The following is a 5623-nucleotide window of genomic DNA, read 5'->3' as shown; positions in this document are numbered from 1 at the left end:
CAATGGCACTAAACAGCGTCAAGGGGAAGAACATCTCGTAAAAACAATGGCAACTAAATAGAATCAAGGCGATGTACAATTCATTAACAAAATAAATAGGGTAACGAAAATATATACAGTTGAGCGGACGAGTACAGTGCTGTGGGGATGGGAAGGGAGAGGTGGAGGAGCAGAGGGAAAAGGGGAAAATGAGGCTTTAGCTGCGGAGAGGTAAAGGGGGGATGGCAGAGGGAGTAGAGGGGGAAGAGGAGCTCAGTCTGGGAACGCCTCTTGGAGGAGGTGATTTTTAAGTAAGGTTTTGAAGAGGGAAAGAGAATCAGTTTGGCGGAGGTGAGGAGGGAGGGCGTTCCAGGACCGCGGGAGGACGTGACCCAGGGGTCGACGGCGGGATAGGCGAGACCGAGGGACGGTGAGGAGGTGGGCGGCAGAGGAGCGGAGCGTGCGGGGTGGGCGGTAGAAAGAGAGAAGGGAGGAGAGGTAGGAAGGGGCAAGGTGATGGAGAGCCTTGAAGCCTAGAGTGAGGAGTTTTTGTTTGGAGCGGAGGTCGATAGGCAACCACTGGAGTTGTTTAAGAAGGGGAGTGACATGCCCAGATCGTTTCTGCAGGAAGATGAGCCGGGCAGCGGAGTGAAGAATAGACCGGAGCGGGGCGAGAGAGGAGGAAGGGAGGTCAGAGAGAAGGCTGACACAGTAGTCTAGCCGGGATATAACGAGAGCCCGTAATAGTAAGGTAGCCGTTTGGGTGGAGAGGAAAGGCCGGATCTTGGCGATATTGTAGAGGTGAAACCGGCAGGTCTTGGTAACGGATAGGATGTGTGGGGTGAACGAGAGGGACGAGTCAAGGATGACACCGAGATTGCGGGCCTGCGGGACGGGAAGGATGGTCGTGCCATCCACGGTGATGGAGAAGTCTGGGAGCGGACCGGGCTTGGGAGGGAAGATGAGGAGCTCAGTCTTGCTCATGTTGAGTTTTAGGTGGCGGGCCGACATCCAGGTGGAGACGTCCCGGAGGCAGGAGGAGATGCGAGCCTGAAGGGAGGGGGAGAGGACAGGGGCGGAGATGTAGATCTGCGTGTCATCTGCGTAGAGATGGTAGTCAAAGCCGTGAGAGCGGATGAGTTCACCGAGGGAGTGAGTGTAAATGGAGAACAGAAGAGGGCCAAGAACTGACCCTTGAGGAACTCCAACAGTTAAAGGATGGGAGGGGGAGGAGGCTCCAGCGTAGGAGACCGAGAATGATCGGCCAGAGAGGTAAGAGGAGAACCAGGAGAGGACAGAGTCCGTGAAGCCAAGGTGAGATAAGGTATGGAGGAGGAGGGGATGGTCGACAGTGTCAAAGGCAGCAGAGAGGTCAAGGAGGATCAGAATGGAGTAGGAACCATTGGATTTGGCAAGAAGGAGGTCATGGGTGACCTTAGAGAGAGCAGTCTCGGTAGAGTGGAGGGGACGGAAGCCAGATCGGAGGGGGTCTAGGAGAGAATGGGAGTTAAGGAATTCTAGGCATCGATTGTAGACGACTCGTTCTAGGATTTTGGAAAGGAAGGGTAGTAGGGAGATAGGACGATAACTGGAGGGGGAAGTGGGGTCAAGAGCGGGTTTTTTTTAGGATGGGGGAGACGTGGGCATGTTTGAAGGCAGAGGGGAAGGAGCCCTTGGAGATTGAGTGGTTAAAAATAGAAGTTAAGGAAGGGAGGAGGGCAGGGGCGATGGTTTTAAGAAGGTGAGAGGGAATGGGGTCCGAGGCGCAGGTGGAGGGGGTGGCACTTGCGAGGAGGGAGGAGATCTCCTCTGAGGATACTGCAGGGAAGGATGGGAAAGTAGGGGAGGGGGTTGTTGGGGGGGAGGGGAGAGGCGGAGGGGTGACTTTGGGGAGCTCAGACCTGATCGTGTTGATTTTCGTGAGGAAATAGGTGGCCAGATCATTAGGGGTGAGAGATGGGGGAGGGGGAGGAACAGGGGGCCTAAGGAGAGAGTTAAAGGTCCGGAACAATCGGCGGGGGTGACGGGCATGGGTGTCGATGAGGGAGGAGAAGAAGCTTTGCCTGGCGGAGGAGAGGGCAGAGTTAAGGCAGGAAAGGATAAATTTGAAGTGTGTGAGGTCGGCTTGGTGCTTGGACCTTCGCCAGCAGCGCTCAGCAGCTCGAGCATAGGAGCGTAGGAGGCGGACGGAGGAGGTGATCCAGGGCTGTGGGTTAGTGGAGCGAGAGCGGCGGAGGGAAAGGGGTGCGAGAGAGTCGAGATGAGTAGAGAGGGTGGAGTTGAGAGCGGAGACCCGCTCGTCGAGAGTGGGAAGAGAGGACAGGGCGGCAAGGTGAGGAGAGATGTGCTCTACACAAAGTAACTGCTCAATAAATACCATTGATTTTATTACAAACTGGTAGCTGAGAGAATCCCCAGAACAGTCATTTTAATTCTTTTCCATCCTGGGTCCCTGGTTCTTAAACAGCCCGTTTCCCTATCCATAGACAAAAAAGGGAAAGAAGACAACTACGTAAGTGCTAACAAAAGGTCACAGTGAATTCATGAATGCCAGGAGGGCAGTGAATACCATCAGATTCATGTTTTGACAGCACGTACAGGAGTGTGGGGCAATTTGTGTGTTTTGTGAGAGAGATAAGAAAATGTCTTCATTTAGCAATAAGGATCACATTTTGAGCTCATCGATTCGGAACACAGGAACCTTAAAGCTTGAAATCATTATGGGGCCGACTATTACTTCAGTGCATGGTGCAGCGCTATATACATTTGTTCTAAATCTGAGGTGGCAGAACACTCAGGAACCCTGGAATTAGGGGATTACTTGGCAATTGCATGAGCTCATTTTGAAATGTTTTCCACCAATGTCACTTACTGTGCTCTGAGCTTCCTCTCCTGACGCTGTTCTTTCTGGAGGACAGATTTCCTTATCTTCAGCTCTGTTTTTCCAAAGCACTTTCTATCTCCCCGTTCTCTTGATTGTTCACAATAACTCAAAATTCTGAGGAATTATGTAACACTGAAACCAAAGTCAAACTGTCCAATTTATGTCATTAGTCACATAAAGGACTCAATTCCACAGAAGCAAAAATAAAGGGAACTTCAACGAGACAGTGTGGCTTGAACAGGGGACTTAAGGAGACCTCAAATGAAAAAAAAATGGTTCTAAAAGAGTCCGTAACATTTGTGGTTGCGAAGAATTCAAATGTGGGTGGAGGCTAAAAATTTGAAGGTGAAAAGCAATGCAAAGAGTTTTGATAAAAACTCAAATTGTTGTCCACGAACAGAATATGATTATTTTTCTAAAAGACATTAGTTATATGGGGACAATCAGTCATGAGGTATGATGGAAGAAGGAAGACTATTTGATATTCTGTTGTGTTGCTGGAAAGTGAAAACAAATTTGACTGGGTTCCTTATTGGATTGTTGGCGCCACATAGACATGAGATGTGGGAAAGTCCCTTTCTAAAAATTAAAAAAAAAATGATCTGGCCATGAACTGTTCACTCCATGGTAGAAAATGGACTATAGCCAGCTTTTGGCTCCTCTGAATTGTTGCAGCTCTAGTGACTTGCTTATTGAGTGCCTACTGGTGGCAGAGCACTGTTTAGTGCTTAGAAGAGTACTATAGTCCCCCTTCTAGACTGTGAGCCCAATGTGGGCAGGGATTCTCTCTTAGTTGCTGAATTGTACTTTCCAAGCGCTTAGTACAGTGCCCTGCACACAGTAAGCACTCAATAAATATGATTGAATGAATGAATGAACAGAATTAGTAGACCTGATACCTCTTCACAAGGAGTAGAAAGAGATAGTTAGGGACTCTCATGGCAGTGTGCTCCCAGACTTTCACCCTGATGCTACACAATTTTCCTCATGTTAAGACCTTCAAACTAAGAGCTTGCAGGACTTCCTGATTTGGTCTCCTTCCCAGGAAAGACAGACAAGAATCCCCTCACACCCTAAAGCTAAGGCTAAACTGGAAACCTGGAGGATTAACTGTACTTTCAGGAAGCTTAGCTTGTTTGTTAAATGGATGCTCAGATGCTCAGGCACTTTGTTTATGTCTAGGGTCAGCAGGATCACACACTCTCTCTCTCCCTCTCTCCAGTGATTGGGTAACCCACAGGAATGCCTGATGAGAAAACGATGTCAATCATTAATGTTGGTATTTGTTAAGCGCTTACTATGTGCCGAGCACTGTTCTAAGCGCTGGGGTAGACACAGGGGAATCAGGTTGTCCCACGTGGGGCTCACAGTCTTAATCCCCATTTTCCGATGAGGGAACTGAGGCACCGAGAAGTGAAGTGACTTGCCCAAAGTCACACAGCCGACGAGTGGCCAAGCCGGGATTCAAACCCACGACCTCTGACTCCAAAGCCCGGGCTCTTGCCACTGAGCCACGGAGCCCAGAAAGACATGCTATTACAGTGCCCAGGCACCTAGTACAGTGCACCATGCCAAGTGGGTAGTCAATAAATGCTATTACTACTACTATCACTACTCCCACTGATGCCACTACCACTATTACTACTACTACTACTAATAGTAATAAGATGGCATTTGTTAAGCGCTTACTATATGCAAAGCACTGTTCTAAGCACTGGGGAGGATACAAGGTGATTAGGTTGTCCCACATGGAGCACATAGTCTTAATCCCCATTTTCCAGGTGAGGTAACTGAGGCACAGAGAACTGAAGTGACTTGCCCAAAGTCACACAGCTGACAAGCGGCTGAACCGGGATTTGAACCCATGACCTCTGACTCCCAAGCCCATGCTCTTTCCATGAGCCACGCTGCTACTACTATTACATGGTTGTCTCTTTTTCTAGACTTTAAGCTCCCGTGGCCAGGGAATGTGTCTACCAACTCTGTTGTACTGTAGTCTCCCAAGTGTTTAGTACTGTGCTCTCTGCACACCGTAAGCGCTCAATAAATATAATTGATTGATTGACTCGGCTGATATGCTGCTAGAAGAAAGTGGTTTTCTGCTATTTCATTTAAGTAAAGATGATCTTAAATGGACTTCCCCATTCATTTGGCATTGTTGTGGTTCTCAAAAAACATTTTGGGGTTCTGTCACTGAGTAAAGAGGGGATACCACATCTAGGGGCAGGGTTAAAGAGAGGTCTTCTGGGCTAGATATGCTAAGAAGGGAACATAGGATCTACCATTACCACAGCACGTTACTTCCTTGCCACTAATTGTTATTTTACTGGATCAAATACTGCTAAATTGAAAGAACCCAAAGAAACACAGGGTACTGCATGGGCCGGTACAGTAAGGCTGAGTCAGAGGCTGGAAAGCATAGCAGCAGGAGCATGCCTTGACCTGATGAGCATAACTGCTTCTTTCTACACCACATCTACTTGCATGAACTTGTAAATCATTTTATACCAGGACTGCCTTGGGTTGTAGGAAGAATATTTCCTAATTCTTCCATTGTGTTAGTCCTAAATAGTATATAGACAACACACATCATAGCAAAATTGGGGGTGAAGCAGGGGTGGGGAGTGGTGGAGGAGGAATCTGAAATGGGGTAAAAAAGCTGAACAAATTTCGATGCAGCCTCTGAACTATCTCTTACTTCCTCATATCATCCTCTGTTTATGTCGTGCTTAACTTAAGGAGTCAACACTGTTCCTTGAG

The sequence above is a fragment of the Ornithorhynchus anatinus genome, chromosome X1 (genome assembly GCF_004115215.2).
Source record: "Ornithorhynchus anatinus isolate Pmale09 chromosome X1, mOrnAna1.pri.v4, whole genome shotgun sequence".
Lineage (NCBI taxonomy): Eukaryota > Metazoa > Chordata > Mammalia > Monotremata > Ornithorhynchidae > Ornithorhynchus > Ornithorhynchus anatinus.
Note: the sequence above shows the minus strand (reverse complement) of the source record.